Genomic DNA, 21,055 nt, shown 5'->3' with positions numbered 1-21,055 from the left:
GCGTTCGCCAAACTCCTGGCTGCCTGAGCTGCTCCGACCGCAACGGCACAAACCGCGGGCCCAACCGAGTCTGCGCCTTTGTGGAGTACCCGGGAACCTGAACCTGAGCGGCTTAGACCTGGGAAGTGCACGCATCTCAGGGCCCACTCCCCGGCCGAGTAACCTGAAGCCTGAGCAGGGTAGACGGGGAAAGCACACACGCCGTGAGCGGGGGCGAACCCAGTGCGGCCGAGACACTGCGAGCTCTCCACACACACGCCAGTGATATTGGTTTGCAGTGTTCCTCCCTCCCCACAGCACGACTGAACAAGAGAACCTAAAGAGACCACCTCCGCCCCTTTGTGGCAGGGCGCAAATTAGACACTGAAGAGACCTCCAAACAGAAGCCAAATAAACAGAGGGAAGCGCTATGGAAGTGACAGGCCAACAGTTTAAAATCCCTGTAGTTAACACTGACTGCATTGAAAGGGCCCTATAGATCTTGAAAAGTATAAGCAGGAACAAGGATCTATCTGAAACTGAACAGACCCCACACTGCTCACAACAGCTCCAGAGAAAGTCCGGGATATGTATTTTTACTATTATCTTTTCTTTTTTTAATTTAAAAAAAAAGATTTTTTTTCTTTAAGTCCTCTATTACACCTTTAATTTTCATTTTCATAACCCACTATTACCTTGCAAAAAAACAAAAAACAAAAAAAGAACCCTATTTTTAAAGCAAACTGCATACATATATCTTATACTTTTTTTCTTTTTTTACTGTTTTTTTCCTGTTTTACTTTTTTTTTTACTGTTTTACTTTTTTTTTAAATTTTTATACTGTTTTCTTTTTTCTTTTTTTTATATTGTATGTTTTATAAGAGTCTAACCTCTACTCTAGATTTTTAATCTTTGTTTTACGTATTTGATATCAACTTTGTACATTTAAGAATACAATCTTTAGTACCCATTTTTACTCAGGAGTGTGATTACTGGCTTGATTACTCTCTCCCCCTATTGACGCTCTTTCTTCTCCCCGAGGGAACCTCTATCTCCCACCCTCCTCCTTCTCTTCTCAACCCAATTCTGTGAATCTCTGAGGGTGTTCTGGGTACTGGAGAACACTTTGGGAACAGAATACTGCCCAGATCTCTCTCTCCCCTCTTGATTCCTCCCTTTCTATTCATCCTCACCTCTATTACCTTCCTCCCCCCTCTCTATGTATCACTGTGAACCTCTCTGAGGGTTCCAGACTGTGGAGAGCACAGAGGGAAGTGCTTACTGGCTAGACTGCTCTCTCCACGTTTGAGTCCCCCTCTTTTCCTCCTGGTCACCTCAACCACCCCCCCCTTCACCTCTCCATGTAACTCAGTGAACCTCTCTGGGTATCCCTCACTGTGGAGAATCTTTTCACCATTAACCTAAAAGTTTTATTATTGATGCTGTATGGATGGAGAAGTCTTGAGGCTACTGCAAGAATAAGACCGAAAGCCAGAGTAAACATTAATTAATAAGAGATCATCCAATAGCCTCCACATATACACTGAAGGCAATGGCACCGCACTCCAGTACTCTTGCCTGGAAAATCTCAGGGATGGAGGAGCCTGGTAGGCTGCAGTACATGGGGTCGCTAAGAGTCAGACACGACTGAGCAACTTCACTTTCACTTTTCACTTTCATGTATTGGAGAAGGAAATGGCAACCCACTCCAGTGTTCTTGCCTGGAGAATCCCAGGGACGACGGAGCCTGGTGGGCTGCCATCTATGGGGTCGCACAGAGTCGGACACGACTGAAGCGACTTAGCAGCAGCAGCAGCATACACTGAAACCAAGCTCCACCCAAGAGCCAATAAGTTCCAGAGCAAGACATACCACGCAAATTCTCCAGCAACGCAGGAACATAGCCCTGAGCATCAATATACAGGCTGCCCAGAGGCACACCAAATCCATAGACATCTCAAAACTCAATACTGGACACTCCATTGCACTCTAGAGAGAAGAAATGCAGCTCCACCCACCAGAACACCGACACAAGCTCCCCCAACCAGAAACCTTGACAAGCCACCCGTCCAACCCCACCCACAGTGAGGAACCTCCACAATAAAGAGGAACTTCAAACTACCAGAATACAGAAAGGCCATGCCTAACAAAGCAATCTAAACAAGATGAAAAGGCAGAGAAATACTCAGCAAGTAAAGGAAAATGAGAAATGCCCACAAAACCAAACAAAAGAGGAGGCGATAGGGAATCTATCTGAAAAAGAATTTAGAATAATGATAATAAAAATGATCCAAAATTTTGAAAACAAAATGGAGTTACAGATAAATAGCCTGGAGACAAGGATTGAGAAGATGCAAGAAGTGTTTATCAAGGACCTAGAAGAAATAAAAAGGAGTCAATATATAATGAATAATGAAATAAAGGAGATAAAAGACACTCTGGAGGGAACCAACAGTAGAATAATGGAGGCAGAAGATAGGATAAGTGAGGTAGAAGATAGAATGGTGGAAATAAATGAAGCAGAGAGGAAAAAAGAAAAAAGAATCAAATGAGGAAAACCTCAGGGATCTCTGGGACAATATGAAACGCCCCAACATTCGAATCATAGGCGTCCCAGAAGAAGAAGATAAAAGGAAAGGCCATGAAAAAATACTCGAGGAGATAATAGTTGAAAATTTCCCTAAAATGAAGAAGGAAATAGTCACAGAAGTCCAAGAAACCCAGAGAGTCCCAAACAGGATAAATCCAAGGCAAAACACCCCAAGACACATATTAATCAAATTAACAAAGATCAAACACAAAGGACAAATATTAAAAGCAGCAAGGGAAAAACAACAAATAACACACAAGGGGATCCCCATAAGGATAACAGCTGATCTTTCAATAGAAACTCTTCAGGCAAGAAGGGAATGGCAGGACATACTTAAAGTAATGAAAGAGAATAATCTACAACCCAGATTACTGTACCCAGCAAGGATATCATTCAGATATGGAGGAGAATTCAAAAGCTTTACAGACAAGCAAGAGCTGAGGGAATTCAGCACCACCAAACCAGCTCTCCAGCAAATGCTAAAGGATCTTCTCTAAACAGGAAACACAGAAAGGATGTTTAAACACGAACTCAAAACAACAAAGTAAATGGCAACGGGACCATACTTATCAATTATTACCTTAAATGTAAATGGGTTGAATGCCCCAACCAAAAGACAAAGACTGGCTGAATGGATACAAAAACAAGACACCTATATATGCTATCTTCAAGAGACCCACCTCAAAACTAGGGACACATACAGACTGAAAGTGAAGGGATGGAAAAACATATTTCATGCAAATGGAGACCAAAAGAAAGCAGGAGTCACAATACTCATTTCAGATAAAATAATCTTTAAAATAAAGGCTGTGAAAAGGGACAAAGAAGGACACTACATAATGATCAATGGATCAATCCAAGAAGAAGATGTAACAATTATAAATATATATGCACCTAACATAGGAGCACCACAATATATAAGGCAAATACTAACAAGTATGAAAGGGGAAATTAACAATAACACAATAATAGTGAGAGACTTTAATACTCCACTCACACATATGGGTAGATCAACTAAACAGAAAATTAACAAGGAAACACAAACTTTAAATGATACAATAGACAAATTAGATTTAATTGATATTTACAGGAGTTTCCACCCCAAAACAATCAATTTCACCTTTTTCTCAAGTGCACACGGAACTTTCTCCAGGATAGATCACATCCTGGGCCATAAATCTAGCCTTGGTAAATTCCAAAAAATTGAAATCATCCCAGTCATCTTCTCTGACCACAATGCAGTAAGATTAGACCTCAATTACAGGAAAAAAACTATTAAAAATTCCAACATATGGAGGCTAAACAACACGCTTCTGAATAACGAACAAATCACAGAAGAAATCAAAAAAGAAATCAAAATATGCATAGAAATGAATGAAAATGAAAACACAACAACCCAAAACCTATGGGAAACTGTAAAAGCAATGCTAAGGGGAAGGTTGATAGCAATACACGCGTACCTCAAGAAACAAGAAAAAAATCAAATAAATAAACTAACTCTACACCTAAAGCAACTAGAGAAGGAAGAAATGAAGAACCCCACGGTCAGTAGAAGGAAAGAAATCTTAAAAATTAGGGCAGAAATAAATGCAAAAGAAACAAAAGAGACCATAGCAAAAATCAACAAAACTAAAAGCTGGTTTTTCGAGAAGATAAACAAAATTGACAAGCCATCAGCCAGACTCATCAAGAAACAAAGGGAGAAGAATCAGATCAACAAAATTAGAGATGAAAATGGAGAGATCACAACAGACTACACAGAAATACAAAGGATCATAAGAGACTACTACCAACAGCTATATGCCAATAAAATGGACAACTTGGAAGAAATGAACAAATTCTTAGAAAAGTATAACTTTCCAAAACTGAACCAGGAAGAAATAGAAGATCTTAACAGACCCATCACAAGCACGGAAATCGAAACTGTAATCAGAAATCTTCCAGCAAACAAAAGCCCAGGACCAGACGGCTTCACAGCTGAATTCTACCAAAAAGTTAGAGAAGAGCTAACACCTATCCTACTCAAACTCTTCCAGAAAATTGCAGAAGATGGTAAACTTCCAAACTCATTCTATGAGGCCACCATCACCCTAATTCCAAAACCAGACAAAGATGCCACAAAAAAAGAAAACTACAGGCCAATATCACTGATGAACATAGATGCAAAAATCCTTAATAAAATTCTAGCAAACAGAATCCAACATCATATTAAAAAGATCATACATCATGACCAAGTGGGCTTTATCCCAGGAATGCAAGGTTTCTTTAACATCCGCAAATCAATCAATGTAATACACCACATTAACAAATTGAAAGATAAAAACCATATGATTATCTCAATAGATAAAGAAAAAGCCTTTGACAAAATTCAACATCCATTTATGATAAAAACCCTCCAGAAAGCAGGAATAGAAGGAATATACCTCAACATAATAAAAGCTATATATGACAAACCCACAGCAAACATTATCCTCAATGGTGAAAAATTGAAAGTATTTCCCCTAAAGTCAGCAACAAGGCAAGGATGCCCACTTTCACCACTACTATTCAACATAGTTTTGGAACTTTTGGCCACAGCAATCAGAGCTGAAAAAGAAATAAAAGGAATACAGATAGGAAAAGAAGAAGTAAAACTCTCACTGTTTGCAGATGACATGATCCTCTACATAGAAAACCCTAAAGATTCTACCAGAAAATTACTAGAGCTAATCAATGAATATAGTAAAGTTGCAGGATATAAAATTAACACACAGAAATCCCTTGCATTCCTATACTCCAATAATGAGAAAACAGAAAGAGAAATTAAGGAAACAATACCATTCACCATTGCAACAAAAAGAATAAAATACTTAGGAATATATCTACCTAAAGAAACAAAAGACTTATATATAGAAAACTATAAAACACTGATGAAAGAAATCAAAGAGGTCACAAACAGATGGAGAAATATACCATGTTCATGGATAGGAAGAATTAATATAGTGAAAATGAATATACTACCCAAAGCAATCTATAGATTCAATGCAATCCCTATCAAGCTACCAATGATATTTTTCACAGAACTAGAACAAATCATTTCACAATTTGTATGGAAATATAAGAAACCTCAAATAGCCAAGGCAATCTTGAGAAAGAAGAATGGAACTGGAGGAATCAACCTGCCTGACTTGAGGCTCTACTACAAAGCCACAGTCATCAAGACAGTATGGTACTGGCACAAAGATAGAAATATAGATCAATGGAACAAAATAGAAAGCTCAGAGATAAACCCACGCACCTATGGACACCTTATCTTCGACAAAGGAGGCAAGAATATACAATGGAGAAAAGACCATCTCTTTAACAAGTGGTGCTGGGAAAAATGGTCAACCACTTGTAAAAGAATGAAACTAGAACACTTCCTAACACCACACACAAAAATAAACTCAAAATGGATTAAAGATCTAAACGTAAGACCAGAAACTATAAAACTCCTAGAGGAAAACATAGGCAAAACACTCTCTGACATAAATCACAGCAGGATCCTCCATGACCCACCTCCCAGAATATTGGAAATAAAAACAAAAATAAACAAATGGGACCTAATTAAACTTAAAAGCTTTTGCACAACAAAGGAAAACTATAAGCAAGGTGAAAAGACAGCCTTCGGAATGGGAGAAAATAATAGCAAATGAAGCAACAGACAAACAATTAATCTCAAAAATATACAAGTAACTCCTGCAGCTCAATTCCAGAAAATAAACGACCCAATCAAAAAATGGGCCAAAGAACTAGACAGACATTTCTCCAAAGAAGACATACAGATGGCTAACAAACACATGAAAAGATGCTCAACATCACTCATTATTAGAGAAATGCAAATCAAAACCACAATGAGGTACCATTTCACACCAGTCAGAATGGCTGCTATCCAAAAGTCTACAAGCAATAAATGCTGGAGAGGGTGTGGAGAAAAGGGAACCCTCTTACACTGTTGGTGGGAATGCACATTAGTACAGCCACTATGGAGAACAGTGTGGAGATTCCTTAAAAAACTGGGAATAGAACTGCCATATGACCCAGCAATCCCACTGCTGGGCATACACACCGAGGAAACCAGAATTGAAAGAGATGCATGTACCCCAATGTTCATCGCAGCACTGTTTAAAATAGCCAGGACATGGAAGCAACCTAGATGTCCACCAGCAGACGAATGGATAAGGAAGCTGTGGTACATATACACAATGGAATATTACTCAGCCATTAAAAAAAATACATTTGAATCGGTTCTATTGAGATGGACGAAACTGGAGCCCATTATACAGAGTGAAGTAAGCCAGAAAGAAAAACACCAATACAGTATACTAATGCATATATATGGAATTTGAAAGATGGTAACGATAACCCTATATGCGAGACAGAATAAGAGACACAGAGGCATAGAACAGTCTTATGGACTCTGAGGGAGAAGGTGAGGGTGGGACGTTCTGGGAGAATAGCATTGAAACATGTATATTATCATATGTGAAACAGAACACCATTCCATGTTGGATGCATGAGACAAATGCTCAGGGCTGGGGCAATGGGATGACCTAGAAGGATGGGATGGGGAGGGAAGTGGGAGGGGGGTTCAGGATGAGGAACACATGTAAACCCATGGCTGATTCATGTCAATGTATGGCAAAAACTACTACAATATTGTAAAGTAATTAGCCCCCAACTAAAATAAATAAATTTATTAAAAAAAAAAAGAAAATCTTTCTAAACTTATTCTTCATCGGTAAAATCCCTACCCCTTAGGTTCATTGTAAATATTAAATAACACATAAAGAGCTCTTGGTAAAGTATCTGACATTACTCAATAAGCAGTAGCCATTATATAATATTTATCTATCTATCTATTATCTATCACAGAACTAGCATTACTCCAATACAATCATGTGCTGTGCTTAGTTGCTTCAGTCATGTTGGACTCTGCGACCCCATGGACTGTAGCCCACCAGGCTGCTCTGTCCATGGGGATTCTTCAGGCAAGAATACTGGAGTGGGTTGCCATGCCCTCCTCCAGGGGATCTTCCCAATGCAGGGATCAAACCAGGTCTCCTGCATTGCAGGCAGATTCTTTACCGACAGAGCCATCAGGTAAGTCCAAGAATACTGGAGTGGGTAGCCTTTCCCTTCTCCAGGGGATCTTCCCAACTCAGGAATCGGGCCAGAGTCTCCTGCTTTGCAGGTGGATTCTTTACCAACTGTGTAGGCTATAGTACATTTATCTATGATTGCACATAATTTTTAAAAATATTTTTTCTTCCAGTTTTATTGAGATAGATTGCCATAGTACTGTATAAGTTTAGCATACAGCATAATGATTTGACTTCCATATATCATGAAATGATTACCACAGTAAATCTAGTAAGCATCCATCATCTAAGAGCAATACAAAATAAAATATTTTTTCCTTGTGATGAGAATGTTACTGAACCAAACCCAGGTCCACTCATCCATGTGCTAAAGTCAATCTACTGATACCAGTTGTGGTGAAGGAAAATGCAGCTTTATTGTAAAGGCACCAATATAAGAAGAACAGGTGGGTGAAGCTCAAAACCCCCAAACTCCCCAAAGGGTTTCAGGAAACCATTTTTAAGAGCAAGGTATGGGAGGGGCATTCTCAGTTGTGTGATCAGCTCATGCACAGTTCTAGTTGGGTGATGGTGAGGTAACAGGGTGGTGTCACAGGGGTTAACACTATCAATCCTTAGGCCTAGGCCTATGTGCTCATGGTCATCAAGTAGTTAACATCTTCCATTTGGTGGGGATTTTTCCACATCTGTAAAGCAACTCAGGAAATGTGCATCAGATTCTATTATCTTAGTACTTCAGAGAGGAGCTAAAGCAGAAGATATGGAGGAGAGATCTACTCCCAGGAAGGCCCCATGTGATCCTGCTTGGTTACAAGAATTCTTAGGATTTCTCTCTCAATAACTTTCATATATAATACACAACAGTGTTAATTATATTAGTCATGTTATACATTACATACCTAGTAATTATAACTGGAAGTTTGTACCTTTTGACTATCTTCATCCAATCTCTCTTGTCACATCACCCAACTCTGGTAACCATAAATCTGATCTCTTTTTCTAAGAGTTTGTTTGTTTTTGAAGCATAATTGAACCCATATGTTAGTTCCTGGGACACATGTAGTTATTTGCTATTTCTATGCATTACAAAATAATCACAACAAGTCTAGTTACAATCTGTCACAATACAAATATATTACATAAATATTGATCATATTCCCCAAAGTGTACACTTCAGCCCATTGACTCACTTTGAAACTTTAAGTTTGTACCTCTTAATCTCCTTCACCTCTTTTACTCATCTCTCTACCTCCCTCCCTTCAGGCAACCACCTGTTTGTTCTCTAGATCTATGAATCTGTTTGTGTTTTTTTTCTTTAATAATACAATTTATTACTATTTTAAAACAAGTCTCACAAAATAACTTTTGGAAACTCAGTATTTCTAAATAACACAATAAGTTTAGTCATAAAGTCATGCTACAAAATTCCTGCATATAAAAGATTATTAATACCAAAGTATTAATACATGTTAAAATGTTCTTCAGAATGGAGAAGAATGGAGTCTTTGGTTCTAGAAGCCAAAGACTCTGGAATGATGCTTGTGACCATGACTGACACCCTGGGAGAAGGAGCTGCCTATATGTATATTCTCTATGGCTACCAACTCACTGGTCTTTTGATGAGATTGATCTCTCTAGGCAATAGCACCTCAGAGGCAGGTACCCTGCTGATCAAAAAAGCAAAGAAAGTCTACCCTTGTAACATTAGCCACAACTTAATCTAGCCAACATCTAAATTAATTTTTAAAATCTAGATGTAGGAAAGATAACTCACAAAGTTTCCATTCTGAGTAGCAGAATTCTACTTAATAAATCTCCTAGAGGGATGACTGTTGATGTAGCACACATGGAAGATGACACCAACTAGGCAAATAGGGAAATCCTGACTCTGATTATGTTGACACACAACTACTGCTCCAGTGGGCTTAGAATGAGCAAAGATGAGCTTTAATTTTCTAATATTCACATGCAGGCTGCCCTTTGAGAGTACTTTCCACCAACATCCAATTTATTTTAAAGTGCAAATCTACTGTAAAATAGCTTCCTCTCCCCCACCTCCTTCTTAAATTTGCTAGATCATAATTCAGTTGGCTGGTTCCCTTCTAACCAGCTCAGTATGGGGAATTAACTAGAATCCAGTTATGACTCCTCCAAATGTCAAGTGAAAATTTATCTTAGGTTAGAAAAAGGTAAAACTCAGTCTAGTTGTTCATTTTTTTTCTTTGTAGTCACTGGTTGATAATAAGGCAGGAATGGAGATATAAATGAGGGATTTCTAAAAGCTCAGTGGTCTTTTTTAAAAAAACATACCCTTAATTTTTTCTTACTGCACTTTATTTAAAAACACTCATGCTAAAGTGAAGATAAAGGAATATGGTCAGGTTAGCTGTGTTAGAAGCACCGGCTCTGCTGCACTGAAATTGTTTTATATTCAGTTATTTACAGACATATTAAGCAGGCCAAATAAAAAAATGCATGCCAAAAGGATTGCTTTCTGCTAAAGGACAACTTTCAATTTAATGGGTATTTTTCTCCCTTTGCCAATATTTACAATGTAAGGTCTTTGTGAACAGACAGTCAGATTTCAGTTAGACAATGAGACTACTCATGATTGATGCTTTGACACTTCCCCTCAGTTTTTTTTTTTAAAGTTAATGACTTAATCCAACCTTTCTAGGCCCTATGCTTTTTTCATTTAGTCCTAAGAAAAATCCAGCTGGAAGATTTTAGGTCACATAGACAACTACCTTCAACTCAACTTACACATCACCAACTCTGAGGAAAGTTAAGAGTTAAGATTCATTTCTTACTCCTCCTTATTCTACTTTAGACCACTGGTAAGAAGTATCAGAAGAAGTATCTATTCAAGCCAAAATTTCTCTTTCTACAGAGGAACCACATTAACATGTCTTATACAACCTCTATTTGTGGAATGGATCCAGTAACCACACCAAGTTACTGGCCAGTTATCTTGACCAGCCATTCTTCTGGTCACATGCAAAATCACTGTCTACACCAGCTACTTTCATGTATAATTACCAAATTTTATACAATATTTTTCTTACTTAATGACTGCTACAGTCTACAAAATTTGTGCATTATTGGACAATGAATGAATCAAGAACACCTAAAGAATGATGAGCTGTTTTCTAAAGTATACTCAAAATGTTAAACTTCAGAGGCAAAGCAAAACTATCATAAAGCTGGATTCTGTGGATAGCAAGGAGAGGTAGGTTAATACTTATTGTCCAAAAATAAGTAAGAATGCTAAACAATAAAAGTGGAGACCCTGCTGAAAAACATAAGTTGAGCCTTCCAGCCCTGAGTTTCTAATGTTACATAAAAATTATTAAAAAGAGCATTACAAAAGAAAACACCAGTGACTATTTCCTTCCATCCATGATTATCAAATACATCACCTTCTCTGAAACATCTCAGGTAGCATATGATTACAGACTGAAAACAAATGAACCTTGGAAAAAGGAATGTTGCTACAAAGCACTGGTTCTTAACCAGAAGCGAATCTGTTCCCACCCTTATTTCCCAGAGCACAGATGGCAATGTCTAAAGACACTTCAGTTGTCACAACTTGGGAGAGGCATCTAGTGGGTAAAAGCCAGAGATGGTGCTAAACATCCCATACTACAAAAACAGCCATCCCCAGCAACACTATCCAGCATAAAATATTAATAGTGCCAGGTTGAGAAATTCTGGTTTAAAGGAACAAACTCCTATTTACAAAGAACACAAAAATCTTTTAAGACCTGACTAGGTGATACAAACATAAGCTTAGAGTTAGGGCACATAGGAAAGCTGAATTCCTCAGTAGGCTATAATAAAATTTCCTGTGAAAAATTAAAATACTGTACTGATTCCCTGAGCTAGTAAAGAATGTGCGGGCAATGCAGGAGACACTGGTTCAATCCCTTGGTTGAGAAGATCCCCTGGAGAAGGGAACAGCTACCCACTCCAGGATTCTGGCTTGGAGAATTCCATGGACAGAGGAGCCTGGAGGGCTACGGTCCATAGGATCACAAGGAGTCAGACACAACTGAGAGACCTTCACTTTTCATTTTCACTGATTCCATCACTACAGGAATAGAAGAAATTGAATAATCCACTAAAATGGCATTATGCTTTAAACAAGGAACACAGAGAAGAATCCATTCCAAGTAGGTCAAATATCTAATCCAAGAAGCATAAACCAAAAATATTTACTATCAGCTTAATTTGCAGCAGTAAAGCATGACATAAGCAATTATTTGAAAGAATATTCTGAACTTCTCCACACACCTTATCTTTTGTTTTCTAATGACATGAATTATGGCTCTAATTCTAAGAAAAGGATGCACAGAAGTCATTCAAATATTTGTTGAGTGAAACTGAATCATAAATTTTGTGTGAAATGAACACAGAAAAGCACCTTACACTTCTCTGAGAACTACCAGTGATTAAAAGACATTAAGAAACAAGGAGATAAAGCAATTATCATCCAATTAAATTTTTTTTTGAAAAAGGAAAAACAGAGAAAGTTAGTTTCTATACTACAGAAAAAAATCAATCATCAACAGTGTAAGCCGTTTTATAAATAAATTCAATATGAAGTCATTCATTCATTCATTCCCTATTATATTCACTTCCAGCATAACTTTTGAAATACATCCATGCATAGCAACATGGCTTCAAACTTACCTACTAGATGAAGTGCAAAGTACAAGAAAAGATCGTCTTTCCTCTTAGTTTATGGGCCTTAAATATCACCAAGGGTAATTCTCATTGTCTATGATTCGGAAAAGAAATACTCAAAGGCTCTGACTGTATAAGCCAGTCAGAGCAAAGATTTCTTCCTATTAAACTAAGGAAGAACAAAAGTAAGCTAAAAAAGTACTAGACTTTTATTTAGAATTGATTGTCAAAGCAGTGGTGCCTTTTGATCAGAGTGATTCAGAGAAATCATGTAGTTCTTACTTAAATGATAGCTGAAAACTTCTGAAAGCCAGGACTACTTTTGTTTCTTTGACTGGTTTTACACAAGTAAATGGGGAAATATTAATAGCAACCATTAATAGTCTCTGGTTGAGGGACTTTCGGCAGTTTGGCAGAGGGCTTCTTGACTTCTTTTTTGCAATCTATTAGCGACTCAGTCACGGCCTACTATGGACTTCATCTGGATTACTGACTACCATATCTTGCATTTTCCAAAAACAATTTTTCTTATATGATAAATTCTAAACTCTACATCCAGCTATTGCTTTGCAGTTCTGAGGTTAAATCACCTACTATCCTTCACAGAAGAGGCACTCCTTAAAAATATTGCCATTTGCCTGGGATTCTGTAATGAGACATCTCTTTTCCTTCCACAACCATTTACATAATTCATTTTTAGAGCTGTTTAACTTAAACATTTCTAAAAATATATTTTGAAATACTAAATTTGACTTATTGAAAGGTACCAAATTCAGTCTTTTAAATTCTATACCTTAATAACAATTACTTTTTTCAACACGAGAGTCAATAGACCAAAGTTATTAGGGCAAATTTTTAAAATTATGAATAGTCAACATTTAGGCTAGGAATTCAAATATAACTACTGCTTATATACATTTCCTTATCTAACAAATGAGGAACAATAAACCAAAAAAGTTTGCCTAAGATCAGGTCCACATGTGTACTAAGGCCAAAGTATTTGTCAAAGGGGCGATCATGACAGTCATTTTAACCACTGACCTGAATCACAGAAAAATTGGCTGATTGTGTGCAGGACTTGAGTGGACGTTCAGGTCAACACAACGTAGATTCCAGTTGACAATGCACACACTTGTGGAACAAATGATAAGTAAATATAACATGGGCTATAAGGCCACCAAGGTACTAATTTTTCCTTTTTTCACCCTAACTTTTCCAGTTCAACTTTGGTGTCTTGAGTCTAGGGCTGCTGCTGTATTTCTAAGAGGAACTCTTCCCAAACCAAAGGCATGACACATTTGTGCTTCTGAATCATAAAGAGATGGACCTTCAGGAAAGATGACCTACAGATTCAAAAGTTAGGTATATATATATTAAATGCCTGGCCTAAAAAAATCTAAACAAACTGAATAAAGCAACACACTTACTCTTTTGTTGTTAAAAATGACCAGACTATAAAGGTTTCAGTAGAAGGGGCCACGCAGTATGTAACTGGGACCGAAGAAAAAACTGAAAATGTATAGTTTCTAAAAAGAGAACTAGAATATATAAGGTTGGTGTTATTGTTGTGGTGGAGAAACACTGAATAGGTTTAAGAGAATAAAAGATAGGAATGAGAGGTTTAAGAACCATTTGCCCCACACAGAATCTTTAAAATAGACAACTATACAAAACTTATTTATTCTTATGACATTTAAATAAGTTAACACAAAGTGGAAAACGTAGTGTGAGTTATCTTCTTCCTCATCTTCTTTAACTACTGGGGTACCATCTAGCTTTTTCAGTTTGGGTGTTCTCTTGGTTGCCTCTTCAATCCAGCTCCCCTCAGCAGAATGTTTCTCTTCCAAGGGATTGCCTACAAACACCAGGCCTTCTCGGCATGGCAGTTCTGCCAGCTTCACAAATTCAGCCCAGTCTTTCACCAGGTTATTAGACATGTAGAGAATCTTCAGTTTCTTCATTACATGGGTCCCTTTCAACATCTCAATAAAATTGTAGGAGATCCATAGTTCTTCTAATGTGTCCCCTACTACTTCCAGTTCATTTAAGTTCTTTGTGTTGTTTCTTCCTGAAGACAATATTCTTAAGTTTTTTAAGTCATTCAGGTTTGCAGTTTTTTTCAATGCAGTTTGTAGTCAGTGAAAGCTTCTCACAGTTAGAAAGTGTGAACAAAGATGCGTCCATCTTCTCTATAGGGGGAATCTGGGCATACAGCTTTATCTCTGGCTTCAGATGGCTTCTGGCTGGTTTTCTCTTCCCCTCTGGCTAGTGCTTCTTTGATTGTTGTTGCTTTTGCCATTCTGGCAGTTGCTACTGTCACTCCTGTTTGTGTTTTGTTCTGTTTGTTCATTTGTTTCATTTTTTAGATTCCACATATAAGTGAAATCATACATTGTCTGCCTTTCTCTGACTTATTTGACTTAACATAATATTCTCTAGGTCTATCCATGCTGTTGCAGATGATAAGGTTTGGTTTTTTTTTTTTTTTAATGACTGAGCAATTTTCCACTGTTGTTGTAAGAGGATGTTTGCTATGACTGACAAAACTCTGTTAGCTTTTGTCCTGCTTCATTTTGTACTCTGAGGCCAAACTTGCCTGTTACTCCGGGAATCTCTTGACTTCCTACTTTGCATTCCAGTCCCCTGTGATGAAAAGGACATCTTTTTTTGGTGTTAGTTCTAGAAAATCTTGTAGGTCTTCACAGAACCATTCAGCTTCAGCTTCTTTGGCATTAGTGGTTGGGGCATAGACTTGGATTACTGTGATATTGAATGGTTTGCCTTGGAAACAAACTGAGATCATTCTGTTGTTTTTGACATTGCACCTAAGAATTGCATTTCAGACTCTTTTGTGTGAGGGCTACTCCATTTCTTCCAAGGGATTCTTGCCTCCAGTAGTAGATATAATGGTCACCTAAATTAAATTCACCCATTCCTGTCCATTTTAGTTCATTGATTCCTAAAATGTCAATATTCACTCTTGCCATCTCCTGTTTGACCACTTCCAATTTACCTAAATTCATGGACCAAACATTCGGGTTCCTATGCAATATTGTTCTTTACAGCATCAGACTTTACTTTAACCAACAGATACATTTAATCAACCCTGAATATTCATTGGAAGGACTGATGCTGAAGCTGAGGCTCCAATACTTTGGCCACCTGGGAAAAGCTGACTTATTGGAAAAGACCCTGATTCTGGGAAAGATTGAAGGCAGGAGGAGAAGGGGATGACAGAGGATGAGATAGTTGGATGGCATCACCAACTCAATGGACATGAGTTTGAGCAAACTCCAGGAGATGGTGAAGGGCAGGGAAGCCCGGCATGCTGCAGTCCATGGAGTCACAAAGAGTTGGACATGACTGAGAGACTGAACAACAAAAAATTTTCTGCTGTATCTTTATCCATTCTTCTACTGATGGGCACTTGTGTTTGCTCCCATATCTTGGCTATTATAAATAGTGCTACAATGAACATAGAGGAGCATATATCTTTTCAAATTAGTGTTTTCATTTTCTTCAGATATATACCCAGAAGTAGAATTGCTGGATTATATGGTAGTAGTAGTAGTGTTAATCGCTCAGTCATGTCTGACTCTTTGCGACCCCTTGGACTGTGGCCCACCAGGCTTCTCTGTCCATGGGATTCTCCAGGCAAGAATACTGGAGTGGATTGCATTGCCTTCTCCAATTGCCATTCCTTTCTCCATACATGGTACTTCTATTTTTAGTTTTCTGAGACACCTCTATACTGTTTTCCAAAGTGGCTGCACCAATTTACATTCCCAACAGTGCACAAGAATTCCCTTTTCTCCACATTCCTCACCAACACTTGTTATTTGTTGATTTTTTGATAATAGATGTTGACATTCTGAGAGGTGTAAGGTGATATTTCATTGTGATTTTGATTTGCATTTCCCTGATGATTTGTGATGCTTTTATGTGCCTGTTGGCAATCTTTCTATCTCCTTTGGAAAAATGCCTATTGAGGTTCTCTGTTCATTTTTAATCAGGTTGTTTGCTTTTTTGATGTTGAGTAGTATGAATTCTTTGCATATTTTGAACATTAACCCCTTATCAGATAAATCATTTGCAAATATCTCCTCTCATTCAGTAGGCTGTTGTTTTGTTTTGTTTACAGTTTCCTTTGTTGTGCAAAACGTTTGTGGCTTGGTGTCATCACATTTGTTTATTTTTTGTTTCTCTTGCCTGAGGAGACATATCCAAAGAGATATTACTAAGACTGATGTCACAAAGTGTAGTTCCTATGTTTTCTTCTAGAAGTTTTATGGTTTCTGGCCTTACATTTATGTCTTTAATCCCTTTTAATTATTTTTGTGTGTGGAGTGAGAAAGTAGAGACTGCATCATATTTAAAAATTTCTTTATGGTAAAGGGAATAATTACAAGAGTGAAAAGGCAATCCATGGAATGTAAGAAGATATTTTCAAGCCATTTATCTGGTAAGAGGTTAGCATCCCAAATGCACAAGAAACTCCTACAACTTGGTAGCAGAAAAATAGCCCAAATGAAAAATAGGAAAGTATTTTAAAATATATTTCTCCAAAGAAGACATGTATATGGCCACAAGGTATATGAAAAGGTGCTCAACATCACTAACCATCAGGGAAAGCAAATCAAAACCACAATGAGGGACTTCCCTGGTGGTACAATGGATAAGAATCCACCTGCCAGTGTAGGGGACACAAGTTCCATCTCTTGTCTGGGAAGATTCCACAGGCCACAGAGCAACTAAGCCTGTGTGCCACAACTACTGGAGCCAGTGCCGTCTAGAGCCCTCAAACCCAACTACAGAGCCTGTGTGCTGCAACAACTGAAGCCCATGCACCTAGAGCCTGTGCTCCACAGAGGAAGAAGCCAACAGAATGAGAAGCCTACACACCGCAATGAAGAGTAGCCCCCACTCACCACAACTAGAGAAAGCCAGCAAAAACAAACAAAAAAAACCACAATGTGATATCACCTCACACTTGTTAAGATGGCTACTGAAAAACAAACACAACCACTCAAAAGATTAGTGTTTGTGAGGAATTTGGAGAAACTGGAACCCTTTATACACTGTTGCTGGAAATTTAAATGATCCAGCTATTACACTATGGGAAATAGTTTAAAGATTCTTCAAAAAATTAAATATAAAACTACCATTGGTATGTGCATCCTCAGTCGTGTCCGATGCTGTGATCCCATGGCCTGTAACCCGATGGCCTGTAACCCGCTAGGCTCCTCTCTCCATGGGATTCTCCAGGCAAGAATACTTGAGTGGGTTGCCATTTCTTTCTCCAGGGGATCTTCCTGGGATTGAACCCGTGTCTCCTGCATTGGCAGGTGGATTCTTTACCACTGAGCTACATGGAAAGCCCTGAAAAGTACCATATTATCTAGTAATTCCTTTTCTGGGTGTATATCCAGAAGAATTAAAATCAAGATCTCAAGGAGATGTTTGCACTCTCATACCTGTTGCAGCCCTATTCCCAGTAGCCAAAATATGAAAACAAATGTCCACCAGCAGATGAATATACAAAGAAAATGTAGTATATACATAGAATGAGATATTATTCAATCTTAAAAAAGAAGGGAGGCTTACCATTTGTGACAACATGGATGAACCTGGAGGATATTATTCTAAGTGAAATACGCCAGTATTATAAGGACAAATACTGTATTGTTGTCGTTCAGTCACCCAGTCGTGTCTGACTCTTCATGACCCCATGGACTGCAGCACACCAGATCTCCCTATCCCTCACCATCTCCCAGAATTTGCCCAAGTTCATGTCCATTGCATTGGTGATGCCATCTAGCCATCTCATCCTCAGACGCTATCTTCTCCTTCTGCCCTCAATCTTTCCCAGCATAAGGGACCTTTCCAATGAGTTGGCTATTTGCATCAGGGTGGCCAAAATACTGGAGCTTCAGCTTCAGCATCCGTCCTTCCAATGAGTATTTGGGGCTGATTTCCTTTAAGATTGACTGGTTTGATCTCCTTTCAGTCCAAGGGACTCTCAGGAGTCTTCTGCAACATCACAGTTCGAAGACATCAGTTGGCGCTCTGCCTTCTTTATGATCCAACTCTCACAACCGTATGTGATCACTGGGAAGACCATAGCCTTGACTATATGGATGTTTGTAGGCAGAGTGATGTCTCTGCTTTTCAACACCCCTTATATGAAGTATCTAAAATAGTCAAACTTGTAGAATCTGAGACTAGAATAGGTTGCCAAGGGCTGGGAGAAGGGGGAAATAGGGAGTTATTCAATGAGTAAGTTTCAGTTATGCTAGGGGAATAAATTCTAGAGACCTATTGTACAACATAGTACCTATACTTGACAGCACAATATTGTGCATTTAAATATGTTAGAAGGATAGACCTCATGTTTAATATTCTTACCACATGCACAAAATAATGGGTCACAAGGAAACTTTTAAAGGTGATGGACATGTTTGTTACCTTTATCTTGGTGTTAATATCATTTGTTGTTGTTCAGTTGCTGAGTTGTGTCTGACTCTCTGCAGCCCCGTGGACTATAGCCCACCAGGCTCCTCTGCCCATGGAATTTTCCAGGCAAGAATACTGGAGTGGGTGGCCATTTCCTGCTCTAGGAGATCTCCCTGACCCAAGAATCAAACCTGCATCTCCTGTGTCTCCTAGCATTGGCAGGCAGATTCTTTACCACTAGTGCCACCTGGGAAGCCATTTTAAAGAATAATTTGGAGAACTTACACAACTACATATCAAGACTTACTATGTTGTTGTGGTGGTTTAGTCACTTAGTTGTGTCCAACTCTTTTGCAGCCCCAAGGACTGTACCCCACCAGTCTCCTCTGTCCATGGGATTTCCCAGGCCAGAATACTGGAGTGGATTGCCATTTCCTCCTCCAGGGGATCTTATTTCCCAGGCAAAAATACTGAAGTGTGTTGCCATTTCCTCCTCCAGGGGATCTTCCTGACCAGATATTGAACCCACATCTCCAGGTCTCTTGCATTGGCAGGCAGATTCTTAACTGCTGAGCCACAGGGGAAGCCTCAGTAATATCATGAGTGAATGCATGTGTGCATGCATGGCTTCAGTTGTGTCCGATTCTTTGTGACTCCATGGACTATAGCCTGCCCAGCCTCTCTGTCCATGGGATTCTCCAGGCAAGAATAGTGGAGTGGGCTGCTTTACCAGCCTCCGGGGAATCTTCTTGATTCAGGGATTGAACCAATGTCTCTTACGCAAGAGGGTTCTTTACCACTAGCGCCACCTGGGAAGCCCCCATTGGGTGTATGCATATGTCCAAATTAATCAAATTAAATACATTAAATATGTATTTTTTATTTAATTAATTTATTTGGCTGCACTGGGTCTTAGTTGTGGCATGCAGTATCTTCAATCTTTGTTGCAGCATGCGAATTCTTAGTTGCAGCATATGGGATCTAGTTCTCTGACCAGAGGTTGAACCATCCGGTCCCCCTGCATTGTGAGCTCAGAGTCTTAGCCACTGGACCACCAGGGAAGTCCCTGAACACATTAAATATGTACTTTATTTTTGGTATATCAGTTATACTTCAATAAAGTTGTTTTTTGAAAAGTCTACTGTCTGGAGTCTCAGCACCAGAAGTTCAGATTTAGCTGTTCTGGGGTACAGTATGGTCATTAGAATTTTTAAAAGCACTCTAGATGATTCTGATACTTAGCCAGGGAGTGAAATGACTGACACCTCACTTCATATATGGGAAAGAGAGACTCAGAGAAAGTGAGAGTGACTTGTCTTAGAAATGAGATCAAGAAGTGAAACTGAGGTCTCCTAACTTCTAGTCTTAGGTTCTGTCTAGCACATAACATGCCTCAGGCTCACTTCTTATGCTTCCACATAGTCACTCTGTCCCAGTCAAATTGTCTAACATTATATTCCCTGGACACTCCAAGTCCACCCCTGTGTCAAATCCACAGCAATACAAGCTGCCATTGGAGTGCTTATTATGTGTCCAAGCTAAGCAAGTCAAATTACATGTGTTATCTCTAATCTATACAACAAGCTTTCAGGGAAAGCATGAGTATCCCCACTGTTAGAGGAAGAATCTGATGCCAGAGATTCTAAGAGACTAGCTGCAGTCATGTCTAGTGAGGAGAAGCCAGAATCTGATGTGAGTCTGTTGGAGTCTGAAGTCCAGGCTCTTGAGCACATTCACTGCCATCTGTTCCAACTCTGCCTTGCTCTCCTGTGTTATTTCTCCATTAAGAACCAGTTCTCATGTCAATCCCTCCCTGAGAGCCCTCCCACCCATGTTTTCACTTATTTATCTGTCTTTGGGTTCACTGTGTTTTCAGACTATGTGTGGGCTTTCTCTAGTTGCCATGTGTGGAATACTCACTGTGGTGGCTTCTCTTCTTGCAGAGCGCTGGCTCCAGGGCAGGTGGGCTCAGTAGTTGCAGCTCTTGGTCTCTAAAGCACAGGCTCAGTAGTTGTGGCACTTGGGCTTAGTTACCCCACAGCTTGTGAAATCTTCTCAGACCAGGGATTGAACCTGTGTTCCCTGCATTGACAGGCAGATTTCTTAACTACTAGACCACTAGGGAAGTCCACACCTCATGTTTTTATTTATTCAATTTTCAAGACCACCCACCCACATTAGCTATTTCGTGGGTCCACCTCACATGGTAGCTTGTTTGGTCACATGT

The 21,055-nt window shown here is 39.0% G+C and overlaps 1 protein-coding gene and 1 pseudogene across 11 annotated transcripts in view; one reads left to right on the top strand and one right to left on the bottom strand.

Annotated features, from left to right (window-relative positions):
* The window catches only part of LOC145522429 (dynein axonemal light chain 1 pseudogene), a 28,023-nt pseudogene extending 13,349 nt beyond the window's left edge, over window positions 1-14,674 (bottom strand).
* PAK1 (p21 (RAC1) activated kinase 1) overlaps window positions 1-21,055 on the top strand; it is a 276,797-nt gene that overhangs the window by 14,281 nt on the left and 241,461 nt on the right. The window lies entirely within an intron of this gene.

The sequence above is a fragment of the Giraffa tippelskirchi genome, chromosome 10 (assembly GCF_054371585.1).
Source record: "Giraffa tippelskirchi isolate mGirTip1 chromosome 10, T2T-mGirTip1v1.2.pri, whole genome shotgun sequence".
NCBI classification, from domain to species: Eukaryota; Metazoa; Chordata; class Mammalia; order Artiodactyla; family Giraffidae; genus Giraffa; species Giraffa tippelskirchi.
This window is presented reverse-complemented; position numbering and strand designations above follow the sequence as displayed.